The sequence below is a fragment of the Bos javanicus genome, chromosome 27 (genome assembly GCF_032452875.1).
Source record: "Bos javanicus breed banteng chromosome 27, ARS-OSU_banteng_1.0, whole genome shotgun sequence".
Classification (NCBI taxonomy): Eukaryota; Metazoa; Chordata; class Mammalia; order Artiodactyla; family Bovidae; genus Bos; species Bos javanicus.
In genome coordinates, this window is record NC_083894.1 from 11,131,115 (window position 1) to 11,146,785 (window position 15,671).

The 15,671-nt window shown below is 35.9% G+C and overlaps 1 long non-coding RNA gene across 1 annotated transcript in view; it reads left to right on the forward strand.

The window, feature by feature from the left end:
* Positions 1 to 15,671, forward strand: part of LOC133239845 (uncharacterized) — a 482,622-nt gene that overhangs the window by 100,248 nt on the left and 366,703 nt on the right. Inside the window, exon 2 of the long non-coding RNA XR_009734001.1 lies at positions 3,440 to 3,558. This is a non-coding gene — a long non-coding RNA (uncharacterized LOC133239845). The remainder of the gene's footprint in view (positions 1 to 3,439; positions 3,559 to 15,671) is intronic.

Sequence of the window (15,671 nt, forward strand, 5' to 3'; positions counted from 1 at the left end):
TGAAACCAAAATAAATACATTTTTCAGTTGCAAAAATTGGCTGGGACATGATTACTTTTTGAAATATTTATCAAAAAATAAAATAGGATAAGTATAAATATAGACGTTACTAGAAAGGATATGAGAGAGTAAAGGGAAATAACAGAGAGCTAATGCATACATTATGGGATTCATAGACAGAAAAGTGAACAGATAAAAAGGAAACTTGCAGTTATAATTGAAAATACTTTGAATAAAATTCTTAATCTACAATCAATTCTTTGTCTTGGAATTTTATGTAGAATTATTACCAGTATATAAAATTATCTTTTGAAATTCCTTAATAGCAAGGATTCACAATTACACAACCAGGAAGGGAAAAAATAAATAATGTACCAGAGGCAAAGGAGGTATTAAAAATCAGGCTGGATATACTAACCAGTCAGAAAGGTGGTGGTTTCCCAACAGTTAAAGCTACTGTTGACTGACATCAGTAATGCATTTGGTGCTAGAGATTTTTAGTGGAGGAGGTGGGGAGACGCAGGTCTTTTATCACATTATTTATTCTTTAAGCTGCCTCCCCTCACAGTGAGGGAGATTGTAAGGGTCACATTAGGGAACTTCTGCTATTACTCCCTGTGACAAACACGAATCCATGAAATTCTAATTTTGGGAGGTGCAGGCAAGGGTGTTAATGCATTTGTATTTAAAATGTTTTTTTTTTTTTTTTAATTAAGCAATGGTATCTTGAAACCTAGCAGTTTTCATTACTAGATATTAAGTATATTTCCATGAAGACAGCTTAAAACATATCAGTAGCCTTAAATAGCCTTTGCATTGTCAGTCCTATCCATTTGGTTTGATTTTTTTTTTTCACTTCACTTTATTTTTTTTCTTTTTTAAAAAATTTTTTTATTTATTTTTAAATATAAATTTATTTATTTTAATTGGAGGTTAATTACTTTACAGTATTGTATTGGTTTTGCCATACATCAACATGAATCTGCCACAGGTGTACACGTGTTCCCCATCCTGAATCCCCCTCCCTCCTCCCTCCCTGTACCATCCCTCTGGGTTGTCTCAGTGCACCAGCCCCAAGCATCCAGTATCATGCATTGAACCTGGACTAGCAATTCGTTTCATATATGATATTATACATGTTTCAATGCCATTCTCCCAAATCATCCCACCCTCTCCCTCTCCCACAGAGTCCAAAAGACTGTTCTATACATCTGTGTCTCTTTTGCTGTCTCACATACAGGGTTATCATTACCATCTTTCTAAATTCCATATATATGCGTTAGTATACTGTATTGGTGTTTTTCTTTCTGGCTTACTTCACTCTGTATAATAGGCTCCAGTTTCATCCATCTCATTAGAACTGATTCAAATGAATTCTTTTTAATGGCTGAGTAATACTTCATTGTGTATATGTACCACTGCTTTCTTATCCATTCATCTGCTGATGGGCATCTAGGTTGCTTCCATGTCCTGGCTATTATAAACAGTGCTGCGATGAACATTGGGGTACATGTGTCTCTTTCAATTCTGGTTTCCTCGGTGTGTATGCCCAGCAGTGGAATTGCTGGGTCATAAGGCAGTTCTATTTCCAGTTTTTTAAGGAATCTCCACACTGTTCTCCATAGTGGCTGTACTAGTTTGCATTCCCACCAACAGTGTAAGAGGGTTCCCTTTTCTCCACACCCTCTCTAGCATTTATTGCTTGTAGACTTTTGGATCGCAGCCATTCTGACTGGTGTGAAATGGTACCTTATTGTGGTTTTGACTTGCATTTCTCTGATAATGAGTGATGTTGAGCATCTTTTCATGTGTTTGTTAGCCATCTGTATGTCTTCTTTGGAGAAATGTCTATTTAGTTCTTTGGCCCGTTTTTTGATTGGGTCGTTTATTTTTCTGGACTTGAGCTGTAGGAGTTGCTTGTATATTTTTGAGATTAGTTGTTTGTCAGTTGCTTCATTTGCTATTATTTTCTCCCATTCTGAAGGCTGTCTTTTCACCTTGCTTATAGTTTCCTTTGTTGTGCAGAAGCTTTTAAGTTTAATTAGGTCCCATTTGTTTATTTTTGCTTTTATTTCCAATATTCTGGGAGGTGGGTCATAGAGGATCCTGCTGTGATGTATGTAGGAGAGTGTTTTGCCTATGATCTTCACAAGGAGTTTTATAGTTTCTGGTCTTACATTTAGATCTTTAATCCATTTTGAGTTTATTTTTGTGTATGGTGTTAGAAAGTGTTCTAGTTTCATTCTTTTACAAGTGGTTGACCAGTTTTCTCAGCATCACTTGTTAAAGAGATTGTCTTTAATCCATTGTATATTCTTGCCTCCTTTGTCAAAGATAAGGTGTCCATATGTGTGTGGATTTATCTCTGGGCTTTCTATTTTGTTCCATTGATCTATATTTCTGTCTTTGTGCCAGTACCAGACCTATATATAGAGAGAAAACTATAAAACACTGGTGAAAGAAATCAAAGACGATATTAATAGATAGAGAAATATACCATGTTCATGGATCAGAAGAATTAATATAGTGAAAATGAGTATACTATCCAAAGCAATTTGTAGATTCAATGCAATTCCTATCAAGCTACCAACGGTATTTTTCACAGAGCTAGAACAAATAATTTCACAAAAAATACAAAAAAAACCTTGAATAAACAAAGCAATCTTGAGAAAGAAGAATGGAACTGGAGGAATCAACCTGCCTGACTTCAGGCTCTACTACAAAGCCACAGTCATCAAGACAGTATGGTTTGATTTTAATTGTTCCTTGTTCAAGAGGAACAAGTCTGTTCCTCTCGCTTTGCAGATTGGAGAGCACTGAGGATATCCCCGGATATTTTTCCTCTAGAGTCAGCTTGCTGTAGAGATGTGAGACTTTATTTGTATGAATTCTTTTTAACAGATCTCTCACAATATTTAAATACATATTATTTTAGTTAAACATAATATGATTATGCATCTCTTAATTATATGTAGAAGGATGAAACTGACTTCCCTATGACTGCTTCAATACCAAAAGCTAGTTTATTAATTCGTCAAAATATTCTAGGTCAATTTTATGATGATCATGTAACTGTTGAAACAAGCAAACAAAAATAATATATTTCCATCTTTCTTAGTATCCTAAATACAATTTATCTTTTTAATAGAAATATATGTGATTAAGATCACTCTGTATGTGGAGATTCATTTCTTAGTGGGCAAGTAAAAGAAGTACTACTGGGCGTGAATTAATGCACATCTTAATATATGTTTGGTGGGCCTGATGATTTTTTGTATCATATATAAATTACATTTAAAAAATTCTTAATGATATGTTTACATAGTCTTCAGAAACTTATTATGTTCAGGAAAATATTCTACCATTTTCTTGTTGTTTTACACTGAAATTCTGTCAGTGTATTTAATAGTAAGACAGTTTGAATTTTTTTATTTTTCAGACTTGAATGAAGCGATAATGTAAATTAGAGAAAGGAGATAAAAATAACCTCTGGATATTCCTCTTGTGTGAGATTTATTCTGGATGAAGCATTAGGATCATTACTGGAAGCGTATTACTGTAAGTATTTTCAAATGAAAGTAGAATGTTAATTTTTGGCCTTGATAATGTCGAGTGGGGTGCATGTTAACAGATTTAAGAATAACATATATAGTGTGGGAGCAGTAATGGGGGAATACTCCAGACTGCTGAAACACTGGTGACGAGAGCATAGTAACCTGGAAAGAAAAAAATAATCCTGGATATAGAAGAACTTCATTATAGAACGCATATTTGATGAAAACAAAAGTAAAGTGAGGGGCAATATGATCATTTTTTCTTACTTTCTCTTGGTGACCTTTGCCAGAATACATTTAGTAGTGTAAAAATTTTCTGACTAGAAAGTAAGGTATTCATAAAAATATACCGAGAAGAATGATCATGTTACTATGAATAATCAATACATTATTAGATACAGGTTAGAAAAATACAGAATGAAAAACTTTTATAAGGCAGGCTGCTTAAATTTTGAATGATATTTGTAAATTTATCAAACGATCAGTAATAATTACACCAAGTTCAGTTATTAGAATGCTTAATCTGTAGCTAATTTAGTTATCAAAACCTCTTTATTCACAGCATGTGCAATTTAATTATGTAAAACTATTGTAATCATAAAGAATAAAACAAACAGCAACAACAGCAAAAAAAAAAAAAAAAAAAAACCTTTGTAAAAGCCTTGTAAACTGACCTGAGGGCTTGATTTGGTCATATAACTGAAGAAATACATTTTCCACATAATATTTCACAGCACTCTGCTGTAATTCACGGGTAAGTGCTATTATGATTGGTAAAGAGGTGGAAATGATAGCCATTTGCTGGTGGAATATAGGTGGCAGGTTATTACTCTTAGGTGGCAATGTCTCTGATGGCCCTGTGAATTACACAGCAAAACATAACCTCTGGGGGAAATTCAGGGTGATTGCATTTAGTAGTAAAACCCCCAGACAACTAGGGTTTCTTTAGCTTTTGGAATTATATGCAGCAGTCTCAGATGGTACTCAGAACTCATGAGTAGGAGTTTCGGACAGGTCAGGTCCATGCAAAACAGACAATTACAGATTTTGACACCCATCATTCAGGTTACAAAGAGGATACAGCAACCTACTCCAGTGTTCTTGCCTGGAGAATCCCATGGACAGAAGAGTCTGGCAGACTACAGTCCATAGAATTGGCCAGAGTCAGACACGACTGAAGTGCCTTAGCCTGCAATAATGTCTTGCCTGTGACAAGATACAAGTTTTGCATTGTGTTATTAATCAGAAAGTATATTCAGATGATGGAAGTTTTTTTTTTTAATACCCTGTAACATCTAATATTTTCTTCCTAAATCTGAGCCTAGAATTTGAGAAATTCTTTGTGAATGAAACAACTTGTATTTCATTAGTTTTTTCCAGAATTACAGAGGTATTATTTCATATATGTGGTGATAACTTAGGTTTTCCACTTCAAAATGTGAACCTTTTATTTGTAGTATTATTTTACCCACCTCCAAGAATTGGGGCACCGGGACTAATTCATATTTTAAATGGGTAAGTAGAGGTTTTAAAATCAGTGTAAGACTTATTTTATTTAGCTGAGTCATAATTTCTATTCTCTCATCTCATAAAAGTTTGTATTCACAGTATAACTGAATAATGGGATTGATTTAAAAACAAATTACCACTCAAAGACAAAAATCAAATTTATTAAATTTGTGACTTGTTCAACTAAAGAAGGAATGTAAAGACAGTCATTCTTAATGTCTTCCATAATATAATTTGTCTAAGTTAGAATCATAGACAAGTTTTCATGAACATAAATATTCCTTTGAAATATAGAGACTACCTTGAATGAAGGTAAATTTATATTGTTGGTGACTAGTGACTGAAAGAAATTTGTAGGCTGCTTTAAAACTATTAATCTTCCTTAAAAATAGCACAGGCCATTTATCAGAACCATATTGTTAAATACAAATTTGCAGAAATAGTATGTATCATTTAAGAATAAGTGATATTTGAAGCCATACAGTTTATTTAACAGACTTAAATTGCCTAAAATGATATTCAGTCTATAAAATTTTCTTTGATCTAATCACTTTATTATTATTTTGCATGTTTATATATATTTTGTATCAATTTTTTATAACCTTGGTTATAAGGATAAATATATAGAAGTTCATTTATACCAAGAAGACAACTTTGAAAAAGAAATTCTATTAAGCAAAACGTATTAAGCCCTCTAGTGGTATTAATATATAAAATATTTCATTGTGATATTTGCTTAGTGAAAGCAGGTTTTTGGTGTTTATTTCTTCCTTAAGTACATGTATTTAACTTACCCTAGACATCAGCTGTTTCCATGTTCCTGTTTGCTCTATTTGGCAGATAATTTGTGCCATACTTTAGGTATTTTTTCTAAAAATGAAAATCTTTACTTTAGGATTAAATGACTAGACTTAATGTTGAAGGAATAAGTAGCCTGCTGCTGCTGCTAAGTCGCTTCAGTCGTGTCCGACTCTGTGCAACCCCATAGACGGCAGCCCACCAGGCTCCCCAGTCCCTGGGATTCTCCAGGCAAGAACACTGGATTGGGTTGCCATTTCCTTCTCCAATGCATGAAAGTGAAAAGTGAAAGTGAAGTCACTCAGTCATAGCCAACTCTTAGCGACTCCATGGACTGCAGCCTACCAGGCTCCTCCGTTCATGGGATTTTCCAAGCAAGAGTACTGGAGTGGTGTGCCATTGCCTTCTCCGAATAAGTAGCCTACTAAGTGATAAACCATATGTTTTGAATCAGTTACTTTTGTCCTTTAGTCTAATGTTAAAAGATATTTGTATTGTTCCATACACATAATGATAATAATATTTTAAGAAAAACTATATTATTTATGAATTTAAGAAAGATTTCCATTTAAATAAACAACATATGAAGGATAAACTATAATTAACTCTTTAGTTCTTACTGAGATCTTTCATACTATTTAAGGTCCAAAGGATATTCATACTTAGTGATGTTTCCAATGATTTTTTTTTCTTTTCAGATTATGGCTCTTATTATAGAAATTCTATACTTAGAAAGGAGCTTTAGTTGGCAGAGCTACAGAGTGTGTTTCAGTTATTAAGGAACACATTTTAATCTCATGCCAGCAGTATTTGCATTTCTTTCTTAAAGAAAATTTGAAGTGTTAACATTTGACACATTGCTAGAGAAAACTGAGGAACATCATCAGTAGACCTGGAAACATAACATGGAAGAACCTAAGATGCAAAGATGAGTCTCAGCGATGACCTATGTTCAGAGGTGAATTCCTTGATTCCCTATCTTTTCCTGTAACTTTATTTTAGATTCAAATGAGCCTAACAGTGTAACCACTAAATGTACTCTGGTAGAAAGTGCTATAGGAGGTTTTTGGAGATCTTCATCACTTCTCAGCTCCATACAGTGCCCTTTACTGTAAAATGAGAACAGTCATAGTCCTGTCTTACCAGTACTTCCGAGGCTGGAGACCTTTCTTCTGGAAATGCGTGCATTGTCACTGCTCCTTACTGAAGAATTCATGCAGTTGGTGCATATGTGGTTGGTCTCCTTTTAACTCTACTTGTGAGAGCCTTGTTCTCAGAAGTGTCCAATTAAAACTGATGTAAAACAAAATGCTAAATCTGACTGATCTACTCTTTCATTCTCTAAGCCTATGGCGATGGAAAGATATGATACATTCTTATATCTTTAGCTTTCACTCTGAAATAAGTTCCTCTAGAAACTTGAAGAAGGAGAAGGCAATGGCAGCCCACTCCAGTACTCTTGCCTGGAAAATCCCATGGATAGGGGAGCCTGGTAGGCTGAAGCCCATGGGGTCGCGAAGAGTTGGACACGACTGAGCGACTTCACTTTCCCTTTTCACTCTCATGCATTGGAGAAGAAAATGGCAACACACTCCTGTGTTCTTGCCTGGAGAATCCCAGGGACGGCAGAGCCTGGTGGGCTGCCGTCTATGGGGTCTCACAGAGTCAGACACAACTGAAGCAACTTAACAGCAGCAGCAGCAGAAACTTGAATAAGTTGATGTTTTATGCTTGTGTGACAAAAACACGTGTATTTACACATCTGCTCTCAGGTTATCCTAATTTTTCCTCCAGTCATTTGTGTTTGGGGTGTCTTCATCACGTTTGATTTAGTGACATCACAGACACAAACTCCAAAAAAGGAACAAAGAAACAGGATATTCTGGAACTTGCATATTTCTGACTCAACCTTTGTCTCTAACTGTGCCCTCAAAGACTTCAGGTCCCCTATAGAATAAGCTGTAACTGCATTACAAAATCTCTATGTCTGCTAATCTGAGAGTATCCTAGGTATAAACCATGGACACCGCAAGGTTATATCCTCCTATAAAATGGAAATATCAAAATATTGTTCTGCTGAATATTCTCCCTTTGCAACCTCCTGGCATCATCCAGCTCTTTCTAAGTTCTTAAGGGATGAGCTGGACTGAGCAGAGCTGCCAGGTGTCTGAACTGTCAGTGAAGACAGTAAGCCAGAGTGAAAGTAATAGTCAAGCCTTTAATCACTTGCTGTAAATATATAAGCAAGAAACTCATTTGGAGAAATCCCTGTCTCTGCCAAAGATCCCAGCTAAGGAGGGCTCCAAACTGGTTTGAAATGTGATGTGTGTAAGAACAAGGTTGTCCAGGGGACCTGAAACTCCTTCCAGAGACAGTGCACTGGCTGTGCCTGGTGAGGGGTGGGCAGGGGGCTTTCCCCTTTGAGGCCTGCCAGACAAAGCCTGTGGTCAGGCCTGAAAAAGCATACAGTAGGCAGAGGGTTTGGGTCTGAAGTGAAACCCCTCAATGGCTATCATCTTACATGCTAAGTTTATTTAAGCATGGCCTCTGAACTCAGCTTGAGTTTAAATTAGGGAGTCAGATCCAATAAAATTGGTCTTTTATTTAGAATACTGTCTCAATAGCCTTATCCAATGAATTTCAACATAAAGAGGCTCTGACTCTGCTTGGTGTGAAATGTTAGTGATACTAAGATAAATCTCCCTCCTCAAGGAGTGCCTTTCCACTGGAGAGTTCAGAGAGAAAACATTATTTCTACAAACAGTATTGTAACAACTGCAGCATGCTTAGTCTACACCAGCTTGCTCAAAATGCACTGCTTTACCCTCCCCGCTGCTCACTTACTTGTGTACTATGGTCGTCTTCCAATCTGTGGATGTGAGAACGACGATTAAGTAAGGTTAAGAGAGGTTAAGTAAGCTGTCTGCTGGTAAGTGGTGAAGCTGAGTTCAGAGGCTACGTACTTAAGTCATTGCATTCCGCTTCTACTTGAAAGTATCCCAAGGTTTGAGATATGTGTAAAATGTTAGGGGAGAAGTGAAAAGAGGTACTTGTTTCCTGTGGGAAGTGGTCAAGTGAGAATAAATCAAGCAGAGAGCAAAACAGGAGAGGCTGAGAATGCAGACAAGGGCTGGCTGGAGACCAAAGATGAACACTCGGAGGAGGCGAGACAAGACTGTCTCAGTACACTGTTTTATACTGGGTGTTAGTGAAATAGAGCTCCAGGGAGGGGAGACAAGAAAATGTCCCATTCGGTTTTCATTTTTATTTGATGAATGATGCCTTACACTGAGGTAATAGTATAAGGGGAGGTTTTGAGAAAGGTAATCTTTGCTTTGGGAATCTTGAGGATGTGAGAACCCACTGAACTACCAGGTGAAGGGAGTTTGCAGACAGTTTAAGTATGTAAATCACCAATTGGAGGAGAAATGGGATCTGGGGAGCTTGGGTCTCCAATGAGAGCGTGGAGAAAAGGAAACCCCAAAGGCATCAAAGGGAAGGTCGGAGCAGGGCAAGAAAAGTAAGTCAAGGCAGCTCTAAAGAGAAAGAAGTGAAGATGAGCCCACTGCGAAAGAGAAAGTTCAGGTCAGAGTTGAACTTCCCTGGGAAGGACTCCCTACTTAATAGGACTCAGGTTGTGCTGATCAGCGGCGCAGAGCGTGAGGCCCACATCAGGACGGAAGGTCCTGGACAGTCAGTGATGGAGAGGCAGTGGGGAAGGAGGTCATGGGATCAAGGTAGGCTTCCTTACTGCTTTTTGACTCTTGGGTTAGTAGTTGAATGTTTTTTTAATTTCTCTTTTTAATTAGAGTGGGATGAAACTTAGAAAAAAACAGGAGAGAGAGAGAGAGAAGTGAAGATACATGCAAGGGGGAATACAGCTGAAAGCACGTTCCTGCGATCTGTTCTCAGGTTGAGATGCAGGCCTTGGCGTCAGGGCCTGTACCCCTTCCTCCACAGTTCTTTGGCGATGCGCTTTAATCTCTCATAGCTTCAGTTTCCTCCTCATTAACATGTGGATAAAAATAGCATTGATCTAAGAGGGTAATTGTGAAGATTAGGTGTTACAATGCATGAGAAAATGATTTACAGGGAGACCTCATGGTCAAGCTTGCTGTTATTGTCAGCCTCAGAAATGCAGGGCTCTATAGATGAGCACATCACAGGAGACGAGAATAAAGGGGAAATGGTTGATATTTCTTGAGGCAAATTTGAAATATGAGACTCAGGGAGATAATACCATTTGTTTAGTTGACTTAAGCACTTATACCTTTTTAAAAAGAATTACAGAAAACTAAAAGTCAGGACTCCATTTGTCCTAAAATTATAAACATCTGCTCAATTCCAAGATGTTTGGAAATAAAACCTTTAATGTCCTAAAACTCTATACATCTGTTTGGGAAAGTATAGATAGATAGATAGATAGATAGATAGTGAGGTATATCTTGTTTTTCTGTAGGTGAGCTGGCAATATTTTACTACTGAAATATAAAATATAACAAGCGTTCTTTCTTTGGCAAAGGAATTGACTGTTTAATATGGTCCTTTCATTGTTGTTTAATCGCCCAGGTGTGTCCAACTCTTTTTGACCCCACTGACTGAAGCCTGCCAGGTTCCTCTGTCCATGGAATTCTCCAGGCAAGAATACTGGAGTGGGTAGCCATTCCCTTCTCCAGGGGATCTTCCTGACCCAGTGATGATCAAACCCAGGTCTCCTGCATTGCAGGCAGATTCCTTACTGTCCGAGTCACCAGGGAAGCCCTATATGCTCCTTGAAGTGATAAAAAACCTGTCTAAAACAGTTCTAACATACAAAGAGTAGGAAAACCATCACTATCTCCTTCCATTTAATTACTAAGGAATTTATAAACCCTTTTTGTGAATGATGCTAAATGGATTTAAATATTTTTGAATTATTTCTATTTACAAATACTTGAAGAGTTGCATTTTTTTCTTTCAACTTTGGTTATTTTCTCTGTGGGTGAGTCACATATTTAGATATAACCAAAAGGAATTTATCATGAGTTTGAAAGGGACTAATCAAGCTAGGGAATAAAAAAATAAATTTAAAGTAATAGAACTAATTTTCTTATATATATATTATAAACGGACTTTTTCTTAGGGTGTATGTGTGTGTATACTATATATCTTTTATTACGATTTCTATGTGTAATCCTCTTACTTGTACATGAGAACCGTTCTGTGCTTTCTTTCATTTAACTTGAACCACTCTTTTTCTGATTCGGGTTAATTTATCCTGCTTTTCTGTTCTTTCAGAAATTGAAAGCTACACATAATCTCAGATGTGCTGAATGGAAACTAAACTTGAGACCCTAATATCAAATCTAAGGATGCCAGTTCCGAAATTTCGTTCTTTTTCTGTATGTCCTACTCATGCAGATTTATAAGCTTTTCTGAGAGTAAAGATCTGTTTTTATTCTTAATTGTATATAGTGTTCAGTCTAATGTGATTTCCTCTGTACTCAAAGGTTTCCTATTTTTGCAGAAGCTGGCAGCATATGAATAATTTATACTTTTTGGCACTCGCCTGTTTGGGGCACAACCAGTTTCTTTGGGGAAATGATTTTTAATTAATAAATAGATCACTTCTCATCACCTTCAATGGCATAACTTTTAAGAGACCAGGAAACAAGGCTAGTGACACCTTCTTAGAACTGCCATCCCAAGAAGACCCTATAAGTTAATAAGCAGTGAAAGAATCAGCAACTTCCCCCTCTTTCTAAGCTTCTGTTCCCATTTCAGTTTATTTCTGTGTTTTTCTTTTCTTTTCTTTTCTTTCTTTACTAAATTCTTTGTTTCTTGATAGTGTTCTTTTTGGTATCAAGGTTCTTCATGTTTATTTACAAAAGGGAAAAATTAATATTAGTGTAATAAACTTCAGTACCATTTAAGCAACCTTATAACACTTATGATAATGTTAAAAGTGGTTGTCCAGTCTTGGGGGAAAAAGGGATGGATTTTAATTTGCTACTTTTTTGTGTCGGTGCAGTTTTATAAGGAAGTTTATGCATATAACCCTCAGTGGTACTAAAACATAGTAAGTCAAATTCTGATCATTTCTTTTGTCAAAGATACATGATCTTAACTCATGAGTCACTGTTACATATAAGTATAATGTGGGGGAAAAATGAAAACACATTATGAGGATTTTTTTTCCCAATTTGTATAATTTTTCAGTTAAGCAGTCATAAATCAAGGAATATTATAGTTTTTGAGGATCATTAAAGAGACATTATACATCAGAATAGTGAAGTTGTCAGCATAATGAAATGATGAATGCCTGCAACTCTCTGTATATAAATGATGTGAAACAGATTCAGGGTGTTACAAAGGAGAATAACAATCTCCCTGACAGTCCCCTGCAGGTACTGTTGCTGGATGCCAGTGACAGATGTTAAATGCAGACCCCCCCCCAATGGCAAGCACTTATTAGCACTCAGTGGAAACTGGCAATATGAAATAAGACAAATAGCAGATAATATCGTTTTAAATAAATTTGTTCAGGTAGGTGTGTGAGTCCTTTCTTTACTGACCAAGGCCATATCCTAAATTAAAGGAAACATGCTAGAAAATACAATTGTTATTTTGAAAACTAGGATGTGAACACATATGTGTGTGTCTATATAATATATATATATATATATATATATAAATTATGCTGGCCAATGTCCTACTTGTGTAGAAACCTTTCCATGAAGTAAATAATAGGTCAGACTTAATTTATCTTTATTTATCCTATCAATGAAACCTATCTGCCTCGTACATTTAGCAGATGAATTCCTACTCTTACAGACTTTACATAGTGAGGCTTGTAATATGCATACCACTTTGTCAGCCATCATACCTAGCATGACTTATGAGTTCTGTTTGAATCTTCATGTTTGTTAAAGGCATGTCCCTTCTGTTTGAGTCTGCACAGATCATCTGTTGACAAGTCAGGACCTTCAGTCCCACATTTCAGGTGCTTTATGTCACTTACCAAAGAGGAGCCAGCAATAGATCACATAATTTTCTGGAGGTTCTCATTTATCTGTGCATTTAACAGCACCTGATTCAGGTGCCAAGTACATGAATGATTCCTCAGTGAAGAAGGAAGGGAGGGAGAGAAGAAGAGAGGAAAGGAATAATGCAAGGAGAGAAGGAAGACTTTTTGTCTAACACGAGTCACTGATGAGTCTCTGTCATTGGCCAAGTTGTTTAAACTCTCTGCACATATTCCCTCTTATTTTATTTTATTCAGCTTTTGTGATGCATACTTGACAAAACTGTAAGACATCTAAAGTGTACAATGTGATGGTTTGATATGATACATACATATACATTGTAAAAGGGTTGAGTTAACTTATCTATCACCTCACTTATTTGCCTTTTTTCTTTTGAGGCTATTTATGTTCTATCTCTTATTTTACATAGGAGTGGTGATTCAGGTTCTACCTAGGCTATAGAGTTTGGAGAGGAAAACAAGAGACAGTATGTGGAATCATAGTTAGATTGATAATACTACAACTTATACACACATATGCAACATCATTATGATTTTAACAAACAGTGTCAACCTCAGCATCTTGGGAAGAGAGAGAGCACACTGGATTGTGTAACTGAATGTGCATAGACAAAGTTATGTTAATAAAAAATATTCATATTCTGTGTGCTTTGGGGGGCCAGGGCTTTACCTTTTCAATTTTATTTAAGTATAGTTCCTTTGCAATGTTGTGTTAATTTATGCTGTATAGCAAAGTGATTTAGTTGTACATTTATATATTCTTTTTCATATTAGTTTTCCATTGTGGTTTATCAGAGGATATTTAATATAGTTCTTTATACTATACAGTAGTACCCTGCTGTTTATCCATTCTGTGTATAATAGTTTTGGAGGAGGTCATGGCAACCCACTCCAGTATTCTTGCCTGGAGAATCCCATGGACAGAAGTGCATCGAGGCTCCAGTCCATGGGAACGCAAAGAATCGGACATGACTGAGTAACACACACACATACAATAGTTTATGTCTTCTAACCCCAAATTCCCAATCCTTCCCTTCCCATTCCACCTCCTCCTTAGCTACCGCAAGTCTCTTCTCTCTGTGAATCTTTTTCTGTTTCATAGGTATGTTCATTTATGGTGCATTTTAGATTCCACCAAGAAGTGATGTTATATGGCGTTTTTCTCTTTCTGGTACTTCACTTAGTGTGATACTCTCTAGGCCCATGCATGTTGCTGTAAATGACATTATTGCATTTCTTATGGCTGATTAATATTCCATTGTGTGTATATATATACACATATACATCTTTATCCATTTATCTGTCTATAGACATTTCAGCTGTTTTCATGTCTTGGCTTTTATACATAGTGCTTCTGTGACTACAGGAGTGTATGTATCTTTTTGAGTCAGTTTTGTGTGATTATATGCCCAAGAGTGGGTCTGTTGGATCATTGGTGGTTTTATTATTTTTTTTTTTAGGAAGCTCCATAATGTTTTCCATAGTGGCTACACCAACGTACAATCCCACCAACAGTGTAGGGAGGTCCCCTTTCCTCCACATCCTCTGCAGCATTTGATATTTGCAAACTTTTTAATGATAGTCATCTGACCGGTGTAAGGTGGAGTTTATTATTTATGATAAAGGTTTCGTATACCTGTGCCATAGTATTTTAACACTTTATAAGTTATACATGAGTTTCTAGCAAGATTAATGGTACAATTTTCCCATAAAATACCAGTCAATGTAGTTTTTTTATCCTGATATATACATAATATGACTAAACATAGTATTTGATTAAAGATATATTCATAAAAATTATCCCTTATTTTACTTCTTTTTGCCTTGGGAATACAGCAAATTATGGACAAGTGAATTTTTTATTAATAGGTTTTTCTAACTTGTTGTGATATGAAAAACCCACAAGAACACAATAGTTGAAGATTCAACGGTCTCATTATTAACAGCAATAACTTTTAAATTGTTAATAGTGCTTTGAATATGCTAGTGTATACAATAATGTGTTATAATTATTTGCATATAATTTTTTTCTTAAAAAAAAGGATTTGAAACTCTCTAGTTACAATTCAAAAGACCATAGATAGCTATTATATAATTAAACTGAAATTAAAATATTTTGAGAAAATACACCATATTGTTTTATTTTTCCTTTTCATATTACCTACCATATATTCTGATCATTTTGCAAGTTTACTCACCAAAAGAAATACCTTCATGTTTTTATGGTATAATACCTCAACTTAATTCATACATAGACAAACATGCACACATAAACTGACAACATATATTATAAAATAATTTTATTATATCCAAACTTTCCCAGACCTAAATAAATACATTTAGGAAAATTTTGTGGTATCCTGTTCCATAGTTGACTGTCTGTTTTGCCTTAAAGGGAAGAAAGAAGCAATTAAAAGTTCTGAAAAGGGCACCACTATAAATGTTGGAAAGAGGCCTGGAGAGAAGAATCATAAAAATATAATTTCATCAACACTCTTTTTAGAGGAAAGGGAGACAGGGTTCTTATCATAGAAATTGTTATTTTTGAACAATTTACTTTTACTCTATGTCTACTGTTAAAGAGCCATCACTAAATTGTTGGAAAGTGTCACATAGATCAGTCTTGTTAACTTTATAGTTAAAGGGAAGTCGCTCAGTCGTGTCCGACTCTTCGCGACCCCATGGACTGGAGCCGACCAGGCTCCTCTGTCCATGGGATTTTCCAGGCAAGGGTACTGGAGTGGGGTGCCATTGCCTTCTCCAAACTTTATAGTTAAAGGCCTTGT